General features: G+C 43.7%; 1 long non-coding RNA gene across 1 annotated transcript in view; it reads left to right on the forward strand.

Moving 5' to 3' along the window:
- The window catches only part of LOC146027024 (uncharacterized), a 43,757-nt gene extending 19,229 nt beyond the window's left edge, over positions 1 to 24,528 (forward strand). Inside the window, exon 3 of the long non-coding RNA XR_014454632.1 lies at positions 24,408 to 24,528. This is a non-coding gene — a long non-coding RNA (uncharacterized LOC146027024). The remainder of the gene's footprint in view (positions 1 to 24,407) is intronic.
- Positions 24,529 to 24,759: the final 231 nt, after the last annotated feature.

Below are 24,759 nucleotides of genomic sequence, written 5' to 3' on the forward strand. Positions count from 1 at the left end.
AATAAATTGCTTTTTTTCACCTATTGAAATCCTGGAGTGCCACCTTCTTGCCTACAAACCCGTATCTAAGGACTAGTTCCTAACAGGAAGGCACCAGGTAAGATATCATTGGATGGATGCATAGGGAGTGCCGGTCATTGTGGACTGTACATTGGTGATAGCTGGGAGTGGCGATCCAGTGCTTTACCGGACAAGGCACCCTACTACCTCCTCTTTATCCTCATTGAGGGAATTCACCCATCTGCATATAACCACCACCATATTAGAGGCTGCTGATACCATTGTAGCAACTGGGCTGTGATATCCTGCACCATGGAACAATCGATACCAGGAGTAAGTTTTTCACAAGTCGACACAGGTGACTTCTTCAGCTATTCAGATGTCGAGGTGGACACAATCCTGAAAGCTGTGTCGTCACAGACACAGGACCTGGCAGTCGAAAATACAGACCTGTATAGGGACTGGTATCTCCTAAAGAAGAGAGAGATTGATTTCATGCTGCATGCCTCAACATTAGCAGACTACTACAAGGAGAAGCAGATACCCCAGGGGTTCCGGGTACACAATGCCCCGACCATCGGGAGACATAACACAGCTTTCTGCAAACGCTGGGTAAGCATTTTAAACAAATGCTCTATGGACCTGGTCCTTTTGGTAGTGGATGAGTCTTCCAAAGAGTTAGCACTAACACGTGAGAAAATCCGTGCATTCGAAGACATCAATTTACCGACATTAAGTGATGACACACAGACGGACTGGAGCACCAAGTTGAAGAAGCAGATCGACACATACCACAGAGAACTGTTAAAATTCAAAAGAGAGAAGAAAAGGAAGGTCCAATTGGATTATGAACAAAACCAAGTGTACCAGTGGCTTAGTACATCGGCCCCACAGAGGAGGGTTAATGCCCCTAACCGGCAACGCAGGCCCAGACAGCGCTTCACCGACTATGAGGGCACAAGCACCTCTGCAAGTGAAGCAGAAGGTCAGGCGCATACATCAGCTGATACGGCTCTCCCTTTAGGGATAGAGACAAGAACTGGCCTGAAACCTCCAGTGGGCAGAGGAAGAGGAGGTGTACGCGGCGCGGCAAACAAAACAAAAGGCAAAGCAGGCCGCAAAAACAGCCGGTCATAAAAGACCTTGTTTTTAACTTATCCAAAACCCCTCTGGACCCCACTGAAATCTCCGTTCTCTCTAAGGGACTTTCATTTGTTCCGAGTCATTCTCCAAATAAATTCCAGTGGAAAGTAGACTGCTTCAGATTTGGCCGCTCCCTCCGTCTGAGAGAATTCTTTGGCAATAAAATAACAACCCCCATCACAGAGACGGACATTCCAGCACAAGTCAAAAAATTACAAACAAAATCTACCTTCGACCCCCAGACAACAAACCCCTCAATAAAAGCATTCACGCGTATGATGGAGTCAGCGGGCAATACACAGAACGCCGATTCGAGGAAACATCAGAATCTAACTCAACCAGAAAGAGATGCCCTTACCAGACTACAGAAATGCACAGATATCATCATCCGCAAGGCGGACGAAGGGGGAGCAGTGGTTGTATTGGAACTTTTGGATTATGTGGAGGAATGTAACCGCCAGCTGATGGATGCTTCAACTTACGAGACTTTATCCACGGACCCTACCAAAATGTATAAAACTGAATTGGACAATCTGTTGTCAAGAGCGGTACTGGATGGAGACATGTTGGGTGAGTTGGGTGCAGCTTTGCGCACAGAATACCCCCTTACACCTTTATTTTACACCTTACCTAAGGTGCATAAGAGCTTGGAGAGACCCCCTGGCAGACCCATAGTGTCTGCACGGGGATCTCTCTATCAGCCTGTGTCAACATACTTGGATGCCTTATTGAACCCCTGCATACAGGGCACTAATTCCTACTTAAAGGACACCAACGCACTTTTGGACTCACTCAAGGCATTGGGTACTCTGCTTCCTGATGTCATCATGTGTTCGGCAGATGTGGTGGGGCTGTACACATGCATCCCGCATGAGGAGGGCATGCGGGCAGTTGGCAGCCTCATTGAGTCTAATATAGCGTATAAAGGTCCACCTGTGAAATTATTTTTAGAAATGTTGTCCCTGGTATTAACAAGAAACTATTTTTACTTTGATGGAAAGGTGTTTCGCCAACGACTGGGCGTGGCCATGGGGTCGAATGTGGCCCCGTCGTATGCGAACGCCTATATGAATACCGTGGATAATGATCTCTTCTACCAGGGGCCACAGGCCAACAAAGTATTGCTGTATTTACGATTTATCGATGATTTGTTGATATTTTGGACGGGCAGTGAGATTGAATTGAAAAACATCTTTGACACACATAACAGCTCAAATAGTCCTGTAAAATTTACATATTTGATTAGCAGGCAGGAAATTTTTTGGATGTCACCATTAGCCTACACCAAAATAAGGTCAATACATCTATCTTTGTTAAAAGCACTGATAGAAATACAGTGCTTCATTATGACAGCTGCCACCCTACGGCACTGCGACAGGGGTTACCCTATTCGCAGATGCTGAGGGTGAGGAGGATCACCAGCAGCGAGGAAAAAGCAAACATCGATTTAATTAACATGCAATCGAAATTTGTACAGCGTGGCTACAAACAGAGTGACCTGAGTAAAATCCGCAATAAAGTAATGTCCACCAGTAGGGAAGATGTCCTTAAACCCACTAGTAAAAACAAAAATGTCACAGACAGGATCCCTTGTTTTACTCAATATGCTAATGGAAGCCAAGAGATGACTAAACAGGTCAAAAAATTGTGGCCCATCATCTCTACTGATAAAGATCTTGTAGGCCTAAAAAACAAAAAAATCATACCAGCATACAAGAGGGGGCGCAATTTGGCAGACCTTATTGTTAAAACGGATGTTACAGAATTGAACAAGAAGGTAGCGCCCCAACATTTTTTAAGTAGACCAGCTGGGTGCTACAGGTGCGTCGGATGCACCACTTGTAGCTCCATGTTGGTGGGTAACACCATAGCTCACCCACACACGGGCGTAAGATCAAAATTAAATACCCAGTGACATGTACCACCCGTTATGTGGTTTATGTTCTGTCTTGCCCATGTGGACTTTTTTACGTGGGCAAGACAGAATGCCAGTTTAAAGAACGGATGGCCAACCACCGTTCGGTCATCCGTCACGCACTGACTTCAGGAGACAGTGATCAGCCAGTGGCTCGACACTGTGTAACTAAAGGACACAACATAGCCAGCATACGGTCCAAAATCATAGACCACATCCCCATTCCTAAAAGGGGTGGTAATAGAAGTAGGATGCTTTTGCAGGCAGAAGCAAGATGGATTTTCCATCTTGACACCATCTCACCCAGAGGCTTAAATGAACAAATGGGATTGCATCATTTTTTGTAGGCGAACCATTCTGAGAATATAATGGACACCTATACATAATTTATAATCAGCACTAGCCTAGCATTAAAATCTGTAAACCAATTGTCATAGTAACTGCTAGTTTATTAACACTAGAAGAAGTGGTTTAAATGCATTTTTTTAATGTTTATATTATGTATTAATTTTTTCACAACGGCACAGCTTTATTTATTTATCTTGGTTTTTTGTAACATATGTTTTGCACTACTCAGTAATTTGATACTGTCTTAATGAGCCGATGAGTACTGTGTACTGCATCAGTGTTTTTTTATGCACATTGCACTCTATATATAAAGTTGTGTTATGTTTACTTTTCTCCATAGTAACCTGTGGGAACCAGAGCGAGGCTTGGTTGCCGGCATCTGACACGCAGACAGCCGAGAAGCGGGATGACGTCAGGGCAAGGCGCCGACGACGTGGAGGCGCTGAGCCTAGCGTCACCCACGGTGCTGGGAAGCGTGTGGGGCCAGGCGGGAAGCCAGACTCCGGTGAACACGGGTGAGTATGATATTTCACTAATTATTGTTGGGGGTGGGTTTTCTTTATGTATTTAAATGGTCACTGAATGTATGTACTTTGATCCCTGAGGACGGGCGGATTGTGCCCGAAACATGTCGGAGGACTTGTACTGCAAATAAATTGCTTTTTTTCACCTATTGAAATCCTGGAGTGCCACCTTCTTGCCTACAAACCCGTATCTAAGGACGAGATCCTAACAGGAAGGCACTGGGTAAGATATCATTGGATGGATGCATAGGGAGTGCCGGTCATTGTGGACTGTATATATATATATATATATATAGGTACTTATGTATTATCTGGGCTCCCATGTTAAATGCACCCCATTTTTTCATACCCCTACTATCCAACTACACATGGAGTTGATTTTATATAGTGTGGCGAGCGCAGCGAGCCACCGTGCCCGAAGCGTGGCGAGCGCAGCGAGCCCCGCGAGGGGACGCGGTCTCATAAGAAAAACGGGAGCCCAGATATTACATAAGTACCTATATATATATATATATATATATATTCACACACCAGGGGTCCGGCACTCCCAAGGAACACATATCCAGGCCCGTGCCAGCAAAGCAATTAGCAAATATAGGGGATGGAGGTGCGGCACTCACGGCTCTTGCAAAGATTCTCGTAGACACCAATCTAAGTCAACATTTCAAAATGTATTATCTTGTCATCAGGATAAAAAAGTTACAAACACCAACCTTAATATAGTGGCATCCCACGTGCAGATCTGGACCAGGCTACCGGGACGCACACCCGCCCCCGTCCAGGTAACGGCTGACGTCATCACAGAAGGACACGTCAGTCATTACAATCACCAAGGTAACACATAAACATTAAAAACATTAGAAAGTAGCGTAGCGACAGCAACAAGAAGAACAACCACAGGAAAAACAGTAGTAGCGCAGTACCAATATAAAGTAATACGTGTCATTATTTGCGAAAGTCACCTAACGGGAATTGCTCACTAAGTCCCCGTGGGGCAATGGAATCCAATTGATGGATCCACCACGTTTCTTTACATAACAGTGATCGAGCCCGATCACCACCCCTCTTAGAAGGTGGGACACAATCAATGGCACATTACCTTAAGCTAGATAATGGGTGTTTTTTGTCAGCAAAATGCCTAGCCACGGGTTGGTCACTCCTGCCCGTTTCAATGGCACTGCGAATGGAGCATCTGTGCATTGACATTCTTTCTTTGAGCTTTCTCTCAGTTTTGCCGACATAGCATAAACTGCATGGGCAAACTATAAGATATACAATGAAGGACGAATTACAGGTGAAATGATATTTGATGTTATATACTTTACCGGTATGAGGATGGTTAAAGGTACTACCAGTAACCAAAAACTGGCAAGTAACACAAGTACAACAAAAAATTCCCAAACAGGGAGTACCCAACCACATTTAATCGGAAGTACTAGGTTGGAATTTAATGTCAGTTTTTACCAATAGCTGTTTTAAATTTTGCCCTTTAGTGAAACAAGGCATGACACGATGTTGTGTAAAAGGTAGACTGTTATCACTCTCCAAGACCGGCCAATTATTTCTGACCGAGGAGATAATGGCATTGGAGGCAACATTAAACCTAGTGACAATGGGTAAGACATTTTCTTGTTTTTCTTAAGGTGCTTTCCTCTGGAATAATGAATTCCTGTCTAACCTGAGAGCCCTATCTTTACAGGCCAATAGCTCACGGCGATTGTAACCACGTTGACACAACTTAGCTATAAACTCATTGAGTTGTTTTTCACAGATGACATCATTACTATTAATACACCTATACCTTATAATTTGCGAATAAGGCAGACTTCTTATTAGTTTAGCAGGATGGCAACTTTGCGCTTGCAAAATAGTGTTACGGTCGTTTTTTTTTTATATAGACACTGGTGACCAGTGTGTCGTCAAGTCGACAGATGTCGACGTCCAAAAAGTGAGTGGTAGAAGAACTAATATCAAAAGTAAATTTAACAGGGGTGTCAGAAGTATTGTGGTTATCTAAGATTGATTGGAGGCTCAATGGATCACCACACCACAATATAAACAGATCGTCAATAAATCTCTTAAATAATCTGCAATTGTCAATAAAAATAGGATTAGAGGAAAAAAAACATCAAATTCCACAGAAAACATAACAATGTTTGCATATGACGGGGTGTCCGATGAGCCCATAGAACAACCCTGCAACTGTAAATAATAATCATTGTTATATAGGAAAAAGTTATGTAACAAAAAATCCATGGATAACACAATAAATTCAATCTTTTGGGTAGAAAAGTCGCTCTGTGATATAATCAAAAACACATAACAAATTGCAGTACAAGACAGTTTAGGACAAGTACATGGTTAATATGGATAGTTGCATCAGGGGACAGGACACTGAAGCAATCATCAGGGTGGCAGTGGTTTATATATTCTAAGAAAGGCACATGAGGAGAGAGGGCCCTGCTCGTGAGCGCTTACATTCTAAAGGGGAGGGTTAGACAGACAGGGGTGACACAGAAGGGAAAGAAGTGGGCATAAACAGTAGGTTAGGATGAGAGATGGTCAGGTTTTATGCAGGAGGGTGGGAAGGGGTCAGCTTAGTCTTTGATATTTTAAGTCTAAAAAAGCGCTGGGTCATCCAAGAGAAGACAGCAGAGAGACAGTTGGAGATATGAGTGAGGATAGAGGGAGAGAGATCAGGAAAGGGGAGGTAGATTTCAGTGTTATCAGCATAGATGTGATAGTGGAAGTCGAGTGAGCACATAAGCTCACCCAGAGAGGACGTATAGAGAAAGAGAAGAAGAGGGCCAAGAATAAAATGTTGGGGGACACCTACTATCAATGGAAGAGCAGGAGAGGTGAGGTCATTAGAGGTACAGCTGGTCATTTTCAAAACAGACAGTGCAAGTACAAGCTTTAACAGTGATAGTAAAAGTTGTTTGCAGATGTAAAATGATGATATTATGGTTGAATTGCCAGATTAAGCAGCCAGGAGTAGTATGTTTTGTGAATGAATTTAACTCACTCAAAGCAGACTTTGGTTTTCTCAGTTGTTGTTTTGTCCTTCAGTTTCATTTCGGTGTAACATTGGTATAATGCTGTAGTTATGAATCAGTTTTCCCACTTTAATAACGGCCCACTTTAATCTAGGCCCACAGATAAACTCTGGCCACAGCCTATCCGGCCACAGCCGTATGCAATGACTACTACAGTACTCTAACAATGCATGAGTTCCCAATTCCCAATAATTGGAATCCACTCACTCAGTCCCCACCCCCCACAACACATAGCAATAAAAGTGGCTTAGAAAAACAAAACTAGCATTCCAGGATACTATATCAGGGTTGCCGACTTTAAAAAAATCCTCTCCGGGAGAAGCCCGGAGAGGAATCTTGCACTACGCGTTTTGGGGGCGGGGCTTAACTGTGACGTCATTAAGCCCCGCCCCATTACGACAAATAGCCTAAATAACTGTTATCCATGGAGGGGGCGGGGCTAAAACGTCACGATTGTGCTGTTTTAGCTCCGCCCCCTCCCCTGAGACCCGCAGATTGCGGCATATAAATGCCGCGATCGGGGGGCTCAGTGGGGGTCCCCCTGATTCCGGGAGGGTTGCCCACCCTTCCGGGGGCCGGGAGGAAGGACCCGATTTTCGGGAGACTCCCGCAAATTCCGGGAGGGTCGGCAACCCTGTACTATATATCACTTAGAATAAAAAATAAATTCCTCCCTACACACAGGCTAGGTACTGTTGTAAATTACACAGAGGAGATGTTCAGTGTTTTACCTAGATATACAAATCAATCCCACACAATAGATGTAATGCTCAGCAGTACAGAGGAGATGTTCAGTGTTTTACCTAGATATACAAATCAATCCCACACAATAGATGTAATGCTCTGCAGTACAGAGGAGATGATCAGTGTTTTACCTAGATATACAAATTAATCCCACACAATAGATGTAATGCTCTGCAGTACAGAGGAGATGTTCAGTGTTTTACCTAGATATACAAATCAATCCAACACAATAGATGTAATGCTCTGCAGTACAGAGGAGATGTTCAGTGTTTTACCTGTTGGAGACAAGAGATGATGAGTCAGATGAATCTGGTATAACGCTGTAGTTATGAATCAGTTTTCCCACTTTAATAACTGCCCACTTCAATCTAGGCCCACAGATAAACTCTGGCCACAGCCTATCCGGCAACAGCCATATGCAATGACTAGTAAAGTAGTATAAGTCTAAAGTATAAGGTCTTATGCCTTATACTCACAGAATTGTTGAGTCAAAACCCCGCACATCAGTGTTGACACAAGGGTCGACACACAGGTTGACCTTTTTCAACAAATATCCAGTTTGTGGCTTTCCAGGCTCATTATTGAACCTATACATTGTATCAAGTACCTAATGGTGAAATAAAACATTGTTGTGCATGTTATTGCTTCAAAAAATAACCCACTATTAGCACTGTCTATTTCAGTGCATTTCCAAGTATCTGTATCAAAAATCTAATGGTGAAATAAACATTTTTGTGTAGGATTTCGCTACAAAATACAACCCACTACTAGCACTGTTCATTTCAGTGCATTTCCAATTGTTTGTGATTGCACTCATATTTCTGTAATATCACACCGCTGTAGCACAATATAGTGCGATTATTACGCCTGGTGATAAGATAATCAGGCTGATCGACTGCACTGTCTATTCTAGTGCATATTCAATCATCTGTGATTGTAGTGCATCCTCAATTATTTATGATCATATTCAAAAATTGTAGTGGAACTTTACTGTTGTAGCACAATTTAGTGCGATTATTTTTATCTGGCGATAAGACAATCAGGCTGAACTATTGGATATAGGCTACCCGAGTTGTCCCTACTTCACAAGATTTTTTCACGTGTAAAAGTAACATCTACACAGAATTGTCGACATAGGCATTGACACTACACTCACCATAAATATCAGATTATGATGCAGTGAGAGGTACAATGACTATGATCTACCTGACCAATCTTGATAACAGGTTATACTAAACCTACCACATGTCAGGATAGTCCATACAGCTATTGTGCACCCCTACACTGGAAGTGAAACCCGATTCGGACACCAATATATAGGATATTAATCCGATTGATTTAATATAATAAGTGTCGACGGGAATTTCCTGTTAACAGTGTATTCGTATACAGTCTTTAGATTGTGTTGAGTTAGCGAGCCGCCGTTTTTTAAACACACCAAATTCATGTTCTGTCTTGTGTGTTTTTATATTTCGCTAGTTTTAAACAATATCAATAAATGTTAACTTTTATTCGTGAGAGTCAATAAAAAGTGCACCACACTGCGACATACTTTTTCCTCTTCTTGTCCTTTGTATAACTTATATACTATCATCCCTCATTCTATGGGTCTGGCTGCTTTAACAAAATTTCTTGAATCACAGAGCGCATTTTCTACCCAAAATATTGAATTTATTGTGTTATCCATAGATTTTTTGTTACATAACAACTTTTTCCTATATAACAATGATTATTATTTACAGTTGCAGGGTTATTTTATGGGCTCATCGGTCGCCCCATCATATGCAAACATTTTTATGTTTTCTGTGGAATTTGATGTTTTTTTCTCTAATCCTATTTTTATTGACAATTGCAGATTATTTAAGAGATTTATTGACGATCTGTTTGTATTGTGGTGTGGTGATCCATTGAGCCTCCAATCAATCTTAGATAACCACAATACTTCTGACACCCCTGTTAAATTTACTTTTGATATTAGTTCTTCTACCGCTCACTTTTTGGATGTCGACATCTGTCGACTTGACGACACACTGGTCACCAGTGTCTATATAAAAAAAAAACGACCGCAACACTATTTTGCTAGTGCAAAGTTGCCATCCTGCTAAACTAATAAGAAGTCTGCCTTATTCGCAAATTATAAGGTATAGGTGTATTAATAGTAATGATGTCATCTGTGAAAAACAACTCAATGAGTTTATAGCTAAGTTGTGTCAACGTGGTTACAATCGCCGTGAGCTATTGGCCTGTAAAGATAGGGCTCTCAGGTTAGACAGGAATTCATTATTCCAGAGGAAAGCACCTTAAGAAAAACAAGAAAATGTCTTACCCATTGTCACTAGGTTTAATGTTGCCTCCTTCATTGTATATCTTATAGTTTGCCCATGCAGTTTATGCTATATCGGCAAAACTGAGAGAAAGCTCTAAGAAAGAATGTCAATGCACAGATGCTCCATACGCAGTGCCATTGAAACGGGCAGGAGTGACCAACCCGTGGCTAGGCATTTTGCTGACAAAAAACACCCATTATCTAGCTTAAGGTACCGTGCCATTGATTTTGTCCCACCTTCTAAGAGGGGTGGTGATCGGGCTTGATCACTGTTATGTAAAGAAACGTGGTGGATCCATCAATTGGATTCCATTGCCCCACGGGGACTTAATAAGCAATTCCCGTTAGGTGTCTTTTCGCAAATAATGACACATAGTTACATAGTTACATAGTAGGTAAGGCTGAAAAAAGACTTGCATCCATCTAGTTCAACCTGGTATATCGATTGCTGATTTGGTAGGTTCTGATATTTTACAGACAGATTATATTTCTAATTTGTACCCATGGATGTTTTTCTCCAGTAAATGTTTGTCCAACTTTGCCTTGAACGCATTTAATGAGCCAGCCGTTACCACCTCTCTGGGAAGAGAGTTCCAGAGTTTGACTGTTCTGACCGTAAAGAAATTCTTTCTACTAGCTGAATGAAATATTTTTTCTTCTAATCTATACTCATGCCCTCGTGTCCTAGATTCCTTTCTAGTAGAAAAGAGGGTGTGTGACAGTTCCTTATATTGGCCCTTGATATACTTGTACATGTTGAGCATGTCCCCCCTTAAACGTCTCTTTTCCAATGTAAATAGTCCCAAATTGCTTAATCTCTCCCCGTAGCTTAAATTCTCCATTCCCCTAATAAGCTTTGTTGCTCGCCTTTGGACTTTTTCTAATTCTATGATATCCTTTTTATAGTGTGGGGCCCAGAACTGCACTCCGTACTCGAGGTGAGGTCTCACCAATGCTTTATACAGTGGCATAATTACCCTTGAGTCCCTAGTTTCCATTCCCCTCTTAATACATGCCAGAATTTTGTTGGCCTTTTTTGTAGCTACATTACAATGGGCACTACATCCCAGTTTGCTGTCTATTTGGACTCCTAGATCCTTTTCAAGTATGGAAATACCCAGTTCCTCTCCGCTAAGGTTGTAACTTGCACACTGGTTGTGTCTCCCAAGGTGCATAACCTTACATTTATCTACATTGAACCTCATCTTCCATTTTGTTTTGCCCACTCATCTAGAATTGCAAGATCATTTTGAAGCATGGTGATGTCTTCTGATGATTTGATGACTTTGCTAAGTTTTGTATCGTCCGCAAAGATGGATACATTGCTAAGTAACCCTATCCCAATATCGTTAATAAAAATGTAAAACAAAATGGGCCCCAAAACCGAACCCTGGGGCACTCCACTTAGTACCGGTATCGTATCTGATACGGCACCATTCACAACCACTCTTGGGCCTTATTCTGGTTGGAGCGGCCGGGCCGTACGCGTACGTCCCGGGGTTTTTCATGATCTGCGCATGTGCAGATACGCTAATGCGCCGGCGCGAACACTCCACAACGCTTACGGCCGGTGTCTCAACGTGCGAAAAAACCTGTACGCGAGTGTACGGGTAATGGGGTGGCATAGGGGCGTGTTGATGGGAGCGGCCGAAATAATGAGGGAAAATGGGCGTAAATATGGGCGTACACGGGGGTGTGCACCAGAAATGAGCGGTGCTACTACCGCACGATCGACTAAGGCACCGTTCATTTCGGACACCAAACAGGCGGCCGCCAACCGCCAGCTCAAACCACCCCTACAGATACCGCATGCCAGCGTGCGCCTGAGTTGGCTAATTAACGCTGATTACTACTCAAACACATACACCTGAATGTAATAAGCAATGCTGCAGTCTATTAAGTCCAAACCATGATTTCACTACCTGCAAGCCACACACACAGCACGCAAACACATTGGAAGCTTATGTTTCTATACTTCTCCACAATTAAAGGTTTGTTTAATTTAAGGTAAGAATCTTTTTATACGCTAAGGTAGGTATTTGCTAAACAGACACATTCACTACCTGCTTTCATCGACTTTACGCAGTAGCACACTCAATCTACACAAGTCGACATGTGTCAACGTGTTCACTCTAATACTAACATAGGTTTTGTATTTAGGAGACAATAACATAAACCACATCTAACACCTACAAAGGATGTTTCAGCAATGTTTGAAGCCCATGACCACTATTTTCCACACAATCTTTGTATAGTACCCAAAATAATGACCTGTACCACTATCTCATCTGCTATGATTTGGATTTGACTACACTCTGGATGTAAGATGCCACCAATCACATTATTGCACTCTCATCTCTCTAACAAAGGATTCCTACATCTGCTTATGACACTGTCAAATCATATATATTTAAACAGTTATGCATGTTTGTTCACAAGCTAATTTATCATGTTTGGCCCATTCACACATCTTTTTTTAGGGAGGACACATATGCATTCCTACACAAATGTACCTTTTCACCCTTGTTTGTCTGCCTCACCCACTCCATGAGGAAAGCATTGTTCTGGACCTGCTTTTACCTACTACTGTAGGAGCTACCTCACCTGCACACAAACTGCTTTCTCACCTATTAAGTTGCTCTGCACATGTGCTGACACAAACTAATTAGCAGGGAAAAGTTGGATAGGAACATGGGAATGGCCATGGAGAGGGTTACACATGGGAAACTTCGACCACACTTCAACAAATGTTCAAAAATACCCTGGTCAGTAAGTACACATAAATCTAGTATTTGTTTCACACAAGAAATTACACATACCAGAATTTAGATTTAATTTGTAAAATAAATTTATTTGCTGTTCAGCATCACAGCTTGACACTTTAATGTGAGAAATCAAATAAACAAATAAAATAGACACACAAATAATAAAACAGCCAGAACAAGAGGTTGCATATCTCCAAACATGTGTTACCCTGCAAATGCAATGGTGAAAGAAATGGGGACACCAGAATACGTACTGCAACAACCAGGGTGAATACTAAGCAAGATACACACCACCAAAAAAAAATATCCTGCATTTGTAGAGGTCAAAATACGAACTTTCATGCCCATGGCACGCAAATGGATCGATGGGCAACTCAGGAAGCGGATGTCCAGTGCAATTTAAACCTTTGGCCTCCAACCACAGAGGAAGTGAACCAGGTCTCATTTGGGCCCTTTTTTGCCCCTTTTAGATGGGGCCTTGGGGACAGGGGCCTTTGGCTCAGCTGGCTTTCGGCGTCTTCCCCTAGTTGACACAGGAGGGTCAGCCGAGGTGGAAGGTTGGGGAGCAGCTTGGGGTGGGGCAGCAGATGGGGGATTGTCCCTTAGGGACCTGGCGGTGGACAGCTGCTCCGCAAGAAGTTCATTCTGGCGGCTGAGGTGTTGGCCAATGCTTAGCATGCCAGCCGCCAGAGTTTCATTAATGCGGTTCAAGGCCTCAACCTGCAGCTGGTTTGTGGCCTTCCACTCCGCCAGAAAATCCGCCACCTGCTGCTGACGGATCGCAGCATCCACCCCTTGCTGCTCGATCCTGTCCAGCGTCACCAACAGGCTCTCATTCCATGTCTCCTGTGGCTGGGGCTGGGGGCGACGTCTTGGTGGAGGCTGGACCACTTGCTCCACCTGTGGCTCTGCAGAGGAAGATGCTGCCGGTACATCCTGGCTTTCTGCTTCTGCTAGGATAAGAATTGAAAACAATGTCACCATCACATACGCAATAAAAAATATCTTTCTAAATACAATGCATTACTGTGACTTACCATCAAAAGCAGCAGCAAAGACCTCCGCCGGGAGCTCACTGTCCATATTGGAGATCCCCCTGATCTCCCCCACATCGATCACGTCACAGGAGTCCAGCTCCAGGGGGGTATACTCCAAATGGTCAGGCATAGGACCTCTCCCGGTGGACATGCTGTGGTTGTACCGGTCAGTCATCTTCCTCTTCAGTGCACTTTTGAAGTCAGTCCACCTACAAGTTTAAAAATACAAATATCACCATGAGATATGTGCACCACTGTGCTACGTGTAGGGTTACCACCTAGTCCCTTTAATTCCGGACACATGTTACTTACACAGGTTCTGTGGCAGTTTAAAATTAGGTGAAGTGGAGTCTTGAAGTCAGCCAGCCACATAACCTGTGTAATTAATATGTGTCCGGAATTAAAGGGTCTATGTGGTACCCCTAGCTACGTGACATTTCCTAGTGTGGGTGATCTTATGTTTTTTTGCCATATGTGTCCCACACACACATTCATGTCTCAATTAGGAGGCATTTCAGTGTCTCATCTCATTCATTAGGCCACTAAATGCACATACATACATCACTATGCAGAAATGACATCATCCATGGCCAAATTAGGCACCTCCACCTGGTGTGAAACTACACATTCCACCATAGCTTGACAATGTGGTTATTATGGAGTAATTTAACTATGGAATGGCATACTGGGATGTGTAGTTTCTCACCAGCTACATGTGCACAGTTTGCTCATTCTTGTTTCAGTAGCATCATATGGAACATGTTACAACAACTCTTTCAAAAACACACTTTCTCTTGACCCATCACATACTTCACATGAGCAGAACTGTGCCCATAACCTCACATCACACCAATGGTGCATGTTTCATATATCAATGTGGGTTATTAGACATGGTTGTGTTCACATGTGACATTGAAGTGTAGCACTATCTACAAACACACCTTTCTATTAGTCTCAAAACATACATGTAACATATGTACACACATATGACATTATCAGGGGGACAAAGACCAGGGCAATTTTTCAGCAGTCTCCAGCAGGAACTGAGGCCCTTATTCTAGTTCACTCTTTCTGCCCAAATATTTCTTTGATGGACAAAACCATGTGCACTGCAGGTGAGGCAGGTGTAAAACCCCACCCAAATCTGATTATCTCTGCACAAGTAACACCTGCCTCACCTGCAGTGCACATGGTTTTGTCCATCTAAGAAATATTTGGCCAGAAAGAGTGAACTACAATAAGGGCCTCAGTTCCTGCTGGAGACTGCTGAAAAATTGCCCTGACAAACACACTAACCTTTTCTTCACCGCGTCCCAAGTTCTGACCACTGGTGACACCTGGTTCACTTCCTCTGTGATCTTGTCCCAAAGGTTTCTCCTTGCACTGGCACCCGGCTTCCTGGTTGCCAATTCAATCCATTCGCGTGCCCTGGGCACTAGAATTCGCATTTCGGCCTCTACAAATGCAGGGTTTCTCTTTCTGGTGGTGGTATCCTGCTCAGTCCTCACCCTAGATGTTGCAGCCTGTTTTCTGGTGGCCCCAGTTCTCTCACCATGCACCTGCTGGGTCACACCTGTTTGGAGAGAAGCAACCTCTTGTTCTGGCTGGTTGCTTGGCCCTTGTGGAGCTGGTGGAGGTTCACCAGGGCCTGTTACTGAGGAGCCCGCTTGATCGTGCAGGCTACTCCTCTCTTGGGCCCTCCTTCTCCGCTCCTGTTCCCTCTTGTTCAGTGCATCAAGCAGGGATTGTGCTGTAGCTCTCTGCAGAGCATCCTCAGCTGCAGAATCGTCTGAGTCAGACATGTTTGCAGCAATTGTGGGCTGCATCTGACTGAATATTTATATGTTAATCTCCCGCCATGAACAAGGGGGCGTATATTTTTTCCCGCAATGTAGATGCAAATTTACGCCGATATTTCCCGCCGATAATTCCCGCTTAAATTACGCAGGTCTCAACGCACCTGATCAATCACCTGTATATGCACATACACAGGTTGTGGAGTATTGTGGGCTACATCGTGAAATGTGTGCACCTGTCATTCCAATGATGAGTGTTGTCAGCTGGTATCTGTTGGAGTTCGTGTATGCCTTGTGAGTCACATTTCAAAACATCACGTTACAATGCTTTCCTTACATATGTAATGTGTAGGAAATTGTCATACAGCAACATGTCGCATTGTGGCCCTTTAAGCAGCGTAGTTATAAGTAGAGGCTTGCGTGTATTATTTTCCGCACACTGTAAATACAGTACTCCTCTCCATGCATATCGGTGTATCGTGCCCCCTTTAAGCAGCGTAGTTATAAGTAGAGGCTTGCGTGTATTATTTTCCGCACACTGTAAATACAGTACTTCTCTCTTCATTGAATGCATGCTGTTGGTTGTGGTGTGTGTGTATATCGGAACGGTCCGCGTAAGTTTCTATTCGCATCCAGTTTGTCAATGTAAGAGGGATTAATAAAGTTAATACCAAACAAACAATTTTTTCGACCAATCAGCAAGCACCAAAAGTGATATATGTACCTGCAATTAATAACTGCGCCATTGCCACTATGACTTGTCCTCGAGCTAGGCCATTTTCCACCTCAGAGCTTTTGGCCCTGGTAGAAGTTATGGACCGTCACCTGGGGCCCAGGGGCCCATATGTCAGTAATGCGGACAAGCGGCGGGCGTATACTGCTGCCCGCCGCCTGATCTTCTCGACGACCGGCGTCCGCAGAAGCCTGGCGCAGGTTGAGCGGCGCTGGTCAGACCTGCGCAGGCAGCAGCCAGTGTTCCTCAGCAGCCTTCGCCGCCATATTGCCCGATGTAAGTTTTGATTACTAGTATGTCAGCGTTTTTTAGCAATGTTTTGTGTATTTTTTATAAATATGTTCCTGAGTATGGGGGTGTATACGGGGGTGTATATGGGTGTATATGGGTGTATATGGGGGTGTATATGGGGGGTATATGGGTGTATATGGGGGTGTATATGGGGGTGTATATGGGTGTATATGGGGGTGTATATGGGTGTATATGGGGGTGTATATGGGTGTATATGGGTGTATATGGGGGTGTATATGGGTGTATATGGGGGTGTATATGGGGGTGTATATGGGTGTATATGGGGGTGTATATGGGTGTATAGGGGGTGTATAGGGGGGGTTTAAGTAGTTGATCAGTTTTTGGGTGTAGGATATCAAATAGTTTGCATGATAAATGTCTGAAATATCACAGCAATGATAATTTTGAAGGTTATGAGCATGACTAATGTGAATTTTTCTTTCCCCCTTTTTTATGAAACCCAATCTTCGATTTCTATGCCATCAACATGAACATTTCAGCACGGGCAAGGGCACGCATGGAAGCCCGGGAGCAGGCAGCCCGGGACCAGGCAGCCCGGGACCAGGCAGCCCTGGAGGAGGAAGAGGAGGAGGAGGAAGAAGAGGAGGAGGAAGAGGAGAAGGAGGAAGAAGAGGAGGAGGAAGAGGAGGAGGAGGAGGAGAAGAAAGAGGAGGAGGAAGAGGAGGAGGAGGAAGAAGAGGAGGAGGAAGAGGAGGAGGAGGAGGAGAAGAAAGAGGAGGAGGAAGAGGAGGAGGAGGAGGAAGAGGAGGAGGAGGAAGAAGAGGAGGAGGAAGAGGAGAAGGAGGAAGAAGAGGAGGAGGAAGAGGAGGAGGAGGAGGAGAAGAAAGAGGAGGAGGAAGAGGAGGAGGAGGAAGAAGAGGAGGAGGAAGAGGAGGAGGAGGAGGAGAAGAAAGAGGAGGAGGAAGAGGAGGAGGAGGAAGAAGAGGAGGAGGAAGAAGAGGAGGAGGAAGAAGAGGAGACACTGGGTGCAGTTTGGACCCACACAATTTCCCCATCCCCTTCCCCCTCCACAACCCCCACCCCCTCCACAACCCCCACCCCCTCCACAACCCCCACCCCCTCCACAACCCCCTCCCCAACCCACACCCCCTCCCCCTCCCCAACACTGGAGACACTGGGTGCAGTTTGGACCCACACAATTTCCCCATCCCCTTCCCCCTCCACAACCCCCACCCCCTCCACAACCCCCACCCCCTCCACAACCCCCACCCCCTCCACAACCCCCACCCCCCCTCCCCACCCCATTTCCTACCCCCCTACACCTCTCCACCACCCACCCCCAAACCTCTCCACTCCCCACTCACACCCACTACCTCGGTCCAAACTCCAGGACCATCCCCCTTGCTCCTGACCCCCCCAACCACTGCACAGCCAACCAGCGGCAACCAGGATGGCTCAAGTAGCCGTAAGTAAATAATGTGTCTAATGTTGACCTACACATTTCTACACATAAACAATCACAACAACCACATATGTGTATCCAACATCAACATTAGTTGCAACATATCACTGCAGGCCGACCACGAGGTGTGTCCTGTCCTTCTCCAGGAACAAGGCTCCCCTTGGTGGTTTTTTTGAGTGTGGCCATGCCTCACCCCTTGAATAATTGACATAACAGTACATCAGAATCAGAATCAGAATCATCTTTATTGGCCAGGTATACTTGCGTATGCTTGGAATTTTTTGTGGTAACAGTGCAGCATCAATCAGGGAACACAAAGGGGGTGGGAAGAGAGGCATAAACATATATCACATACATAGTTACATAGTTACATAGTAGGTAAGGCTGAAAAAAGACTTGCGTCCATCTAGTTCAACCTGGTATAGATATCCATTGCTGATTTGGTAGGTTCTGGTATTTTACAGACAAATTATATTTCTTATTTGTACCCATGGATGTTTTTCTCCAGTAAATGTTTGTCCAACTTTGCCTTGAACGCATTTAATGAGCCAGCCGTTACCACCTCTCTGGGAAGAGAGTTCCAGAGTTTGACTGTTCTGACCGTAAAGAAATTCTTTCTACTAGCTGAATGAAATCTTTTTTCTTCTAATCTATACTCATGCCCTCGCGTCCTAGATTCCTTTCTAGTAGAAAATAGGGTGTGTGACAGTTCCTTATATTGGCCCTTGATATACTTGTACATGTTGAGCATGTCCCCCCTTAAACGTCTCTTTTCTAATGTAAATAGTCCCAAATTGCTTAATCTCTCCCCGTAGCTTAAATTCTCCATTCCCCTAATAAGCTTTGTTGCACGCCTTTGGACTTTTTCTAATTCTATGATGTCCTTTTTATAGTGTGGGGCCCAGAACTGTACTCCGTACTCTAGGTGAGGTCTCACCAATGCTTTATATAGTGGCATAATTACCCTTGAGTCCCTAGTTTCCATTCCCCTCTTAATACATGCCAGAATTTTGTTGGCCTTTTTTGTAGCTACATTACAATGGGCACTACATCCTAGATTGCTGTCTATTTGGACTCCTAGATCCTTTTCAAGTATGGAATTACCCAGTTCCTCTCCGCTAAGGTTGTAACTTGCACACTGGTTGTGTCTCCCAAGGTGCATAACCTTACATTTATCTACATTGAACCTCATCTTCCATTTTTTTGCCCACTCATCTAGAATTGCAAGATCATTTTGAAGCATGGTGACATCTTCTGGTGATTTGATGACTTTGCTAAGTTTTGTATCGTCCGCAAAGATGGATACATTGCTGAGTAACCCTATCCCAATATCGTTAATAAAAATGTTAAACAAAATGGGCCCCAAAACCGAACCCTGGGGCACTCCACTTAGTACCGGTATCATATCTGATACGGCACCATTCACAACCACTCTTTGTTCTCTATTACATAGCCAATTCCCTACCCATCTGCAGATATTTTCACCCAATCCTAGGTTCTCCATTTTATTAATCAATCTCTTGTGTGGGACAGTATCAAATGCTTTAGCGAAATCTAGGAAAATCACATCTACAGCATTTCCATTATCGAGGTTTTTGCTAACCTCTTCATAGAACCCTAGTAGATTAGTTTGGCATGAACGATTTTTCACGAACCCATGTTGGTTAGTACTGAGTAGACGGTGATGATCTAAATATTCCTGGATACCATCCCTTAAAAATCCTTCAAATAGTTTACCCACAATTGATGTTAAACTAACGGGTCTGTAATTAGCGGGATCTTCCTTTTTTCCTTTTTTGAATATTGGCACTACCTCTGCTATTCTCCAATCTTTTGGTACTATACCTGACGATAGTGACTTGCTAAAGATATAATGTAGGGGGGTAGCTAGTTCATCCCTTAATTCCATTAATACCCTCGGATGAATCCCATCTGGCCCTGGTGACTTATTTGTTTTGAGTTTGCTTAGCCTCAGTATTATTTCCTTCGGCGTGAAATCCACAATGAGATCTAGCTTATTTGTCCCGTTTGTGGTAAATGTTCGTTCCACAGTCTGCTCTCCCTTAGTAAATACTGATGAGAAGAACTCATTTAACAGTTTTGCTTTTCCCTTGTCCTCAGTAACACTTTTTCCACTAGTATCAGTTAGTGGGCCTATGTTTTCCTTAATTAAACGTTTACTATTTATGTATTTAAAAAACTTCTTTGGGTTGGTTTTGCTTTCAGTGGCTATGCACTCTTCATATAATATTTTAGCTGCTTTGATTACCCCTTTACAAGTTTTGTTTGATTCTTTGTATTTTGCGAACGCCTCCTCATTCAAGGTACTTTTATAGAATTTAAAGGCTCTGGTTTTATTGTTGATAGCTGACCTTACTTCTTTGTCCAACCATGGTGGCTTTTTTTTGTTGAATTTACCTTTAGTTACTTTAGGAATGTATTCAATAGTTAGTGAATCAAGCACCTTTTTTAGAGTATCCCACATTTCCTCTGCATTTTTTCCCTCCATAACCGTTTCCCACCCAATTCCTGTTAGGGCTTCCCTGAATAATTCAAAGTTCGCTTTTCTGAAGTTTAGTATTTTTGCAGATCCTTTTTGATGTAATTTACTGAAGTTGATTTCCAGTGAAACCATATTGTGATCACTATTCCCTAATTGTTCAATTACTTTTGTGTTTGAAACTAAGTCTGTGTTATTTGTTAATACTAAGTCCAAGAGCGCCTCATCACGAGTTGGAGTTTCTACCGTTTGTGTAATAAACTGGTCTTTAAGTAAGCTTAAGAACCCATTGCTTCTTGCTGATTTACCTGTTTCGTTTTCCCAATCAATGTCGGGTAAATTAAAATCCCCCATAATTAATACCTGACCCTGATTTGATGCTTGTTTGATTTGGTTTAAAAGAAGAGACTCTTCCCTTTCTTTTATATTTGGTGGTCTATAGCATACCCCTATTATAAATTTGTTTTTTGGTTTCTTATTATTGTCGGTTATCTCTGCCCACACTGTCTCCGAGTTGTCGTCTTCCAGGTCTGTGCTCATATTTTTCTCACATGATGTTAAGTTATTATTTACATATAGGCACACACCCCCGCCCCTTCTATTTTCCCTGTCTTTCCTGTAGAGTGTATATCCCTCCATGTTTAATGCCCAGTCATGCGACTCATTACACCATGTTTCTGTAATACCAATGATGTCGTAGTCATCCCTACTGATCACCGTTTCAAGTTCCCCGATTTTACTCACTAAGCTTCTTGCATTAGCCAGTAAGCATTTTAATTTATGTTTATTTTTAGATATGGCTCTAATATTGTGATTAGTTTCACCCCAGGACCCATTTGAATTCTTTACTAGCTTCCTCTTTCCCCTCTCCCCTTCAATAGACTCTCTACAGGCCTCCCCACCATGCACACTGCCTGCCCTCTCCATAGTTCCGGGAATTCTTCCTCTGTCATTCCCTCCTTCCCGTATACTAAGATCATCTGTACCTAAGAACTGTAATGGGGTAACGTGACTGTTACAACATAACATTTTATTACATGACATTCCTGATGCACCCTGAGAGTTACCCCCGATTATACCCTTGTTATGTCCCAGGACTTTGTCTATGTCTCCGTCCCCCCCCCCATCTCCTTCCCCCATATGATTCCTGATCCCAGTCCGGCTTCTCTCCCTGATGGTCCCATAATGTCTTGCTGCCCCCACCCCCCCGTCGCCTAGTTTAAAATCTCCTCCAACCCTCTAACCATCCTTCCCCCCAGCACCGCAGCCCCCTCCTCGTTCAGGTGCAATCCATCACGGCAAAAAAGATGGCGCCTGACCGAGAAGTCCGCCCAGTGTTCCATGAACACGAATCCCTCTTTCCTACACCAATCCTTAAGCCACACATTTACCTCCCTGATCTCCCTCTGCCTCCCTGAGCTAGCACGTGGCACTGGTAATATTTCCGAGAAAATTACCCTAGATGTCCTCGCCTTTAATTTCTTACCTAATTCCCTATACTCTTTCTTGAGGACATCCCACCTACCATTGACTTTGTCGTTGGTGCCGATGTGCACCAAGACCGCCGGGTTGCTCCCAGCCCCTCCCAACAATCTGTCGACTCGGTCCGCGATGTGCCGTACCCGAGCACCCGGGAGGCAACAAACCGTGCGGCGATCGCGGTCCCGATAGCAGATTGCCCTGTCTGTTCTCCTTATGATGGAATCCCCTACCACCACTATCTGCCTTGGTACCTCACTAACTGTCATCCCGTTTGAGCTAGAGGGACCGCTCCTCTGGTTGCAAGAGGGAGCCGTCTCCTCCAGCTCCGTCATTTCGTCTCTATCCTCCCCCGAAACTTCGTCCAACCGGGCAAATTTGTTCGGGTGTGATAGATCAGAGATGTCGTTCCTGTCCCTCCTGTCCCTCTTGTTTCCCCTTCTAACCGTGACCCAGCTGGCTACCTGATCCTCCTCCTCTACCAGTGACCCCATCTGCAACTCCTCCACCGTTCTATTTAGGCTTTGCTCAAGATTGGAAATATCCCTCAGTCGCTGAACGGTCCGCTCTAGATCAGTGACCTGGGCTTCCAGGGCGGACGTTCGCTCACATCTCGTGCAGATGTATTCGCACTGGGACTCTTGCTCCAGGTGCGCATACATCTTGCACAACATGCACTGAGTGAGATTCTCAATCAGGGCCCCACCCATTTTATCTACCTCCCTGCGACTAACCCCCTAGTATACAGTAGAGAGTTAAATTACAATGCAATTACACACTACAAGTTAATTTTTATCAAAATATAAGAAAGTTGATACTTATCTGTTCCTGCAGCTGTGTCACACTCCTGGTGTCCTCACACCTGTATCTGTCCGCTTCCTCTGTAATTTCTTCCAGTTGCACGTTTTCCACAGTGGCCCACTCTCAGATCATGCAGCACACTATCTGCACTTTGTGGACCCTTTAACAGGTCAGGCACCTGGGCTTCAAGCAAGAAGAAAAAAAAAAACATTTCACATGTATCTAGAAAAGTTCGAGTTAGTATTTGGTATGTTCAATACGGTTTAGTTGGTCATTTACATCCAATGAGATATCCGACATTAGTGGTGTGGTAGTTATGTGGCTCCAGGTGTTGGGTAACTCCAGTTCCCAGCATGATGTGCAACACAGGGCCGGATTATAATGGAGACACAAGGGGTCAGTGCCCCTGGGCCCCCCTCTAGCTAGGGGCCCCCTGTGGTTGTCATGTTTTTTTTTTAAATAAAATGTTTAAGTTATGTTTTGTTTTTTTTAGCTAAATGTTTTGTGCATGGGTGGGGTAGTGCTGCAGCTTCACCTATCTGCCAATGTGACAATGATTTATGGTGCTGAGCATCGGGAGCCAAGGCACACTGATTGCACAAGTGTGCAGTGCATTTCTGGGAGTTGACTAAGTCCCATGACACTTTGCACCAGAGGACAGAGGCTGAGAAGTTTGTGCTGAGCTCTGATTGGTGGAGCTCATTACATGCTTCTCAGGTCCATGGAGAACAGCAGCAGCAGCTTAGTCATAGGAGGGTTTTTAATCAGAGGAAGCACTAGGACTGTGAGGTCTCCTCCAGAGTAAGGGGCAGAGTGACAAACACATGCTTTTCAAGTGGTGTGTGTATATATGTATATATATATATATATATATATATATATATATATATATATATATATATATATATATATATCTCCCCTGCAGGTAACCATTGACCAAGTTTATTCTGCCTTTACTCTGTGTTTTGACAGTATAATATTCGCCCATGCAGTGTGCGGCCAGTAATGACAAGTGCAAGGGGGCCCCCCGCTCTAAAGTACCCCGGGCCCCCCCAAAGGCTTAATCTGCCACTGGTGCAGCTTAAATGTAGAGATTGTTTTGTTAATAGTGTGTGAGGCCATGCGGATGCATGCTTTACAAACATAGCTGTAGGCCTATAATTTGTACAGCAATGTCCTAAATTTAAAATACTAAGGAGTGCTTAAGCCACAACAATGTCATAACCCTTAAATAGCACAGGCTAATTGTGAGGTTAGAGGAGAGTCCCCCAAAACCAAAGTACCAATTGGGATACAGCATACATTCATTGATGAAGGAGTAATTGAATTAATGTTATTTACTATGTACAGTATGTGTGTGTTAACATATTTTTTTTTAGTACTGTGTTTACAGCAGACCCATCTTCAATGTAGTTTCTAAATGTATGTGGCCTTCACACATAACTCTGAACTTTTTATTATGTACAAATACAACAAACATTTGTGTATGTTATATATAAATTTTTTGTTTTATCCCTTCATTACAGACACTGAACAGCACCAGGAGGAGGTGGCAGTCCTCATGCGGGAGATCATGATCACCCTCCTGTACCTCCAGCTCATTTTTGGCCTTCTGGAGGCCCGCCTTTAATTTTTTTTTTATCCCCCCCCCCTTATTATTTTTGTAGACAATAAAAGTTTCATGACAGTTCGAAATTGCCTGTGTTTTTACTAATAAATATGTTAGAGGGCTTGTAAGGGTAGGTACATACAGATGTGTACTGTAAGTTATACTTGTAATTTGAGGTGAGGGGTAATGATTGATGTGTGAATGTGTGTGTTTTAGAGTAAAATAACACATAGTGAAAATGCATGAATGTTTAATGTTGTTCGATTAAA

This window comes from Crinia signifera, chromosome 8 (assembly GCF_055691185.1).
Source record: "Crinia signifera chromosome 8, ASM5569118v1, whole genome shotgun sequence".
NCBI lineage: Eukaryota > Metazoa > Chordata > Amphibia > Anura > Myobatrachidae > Crinia > Crinia signifera.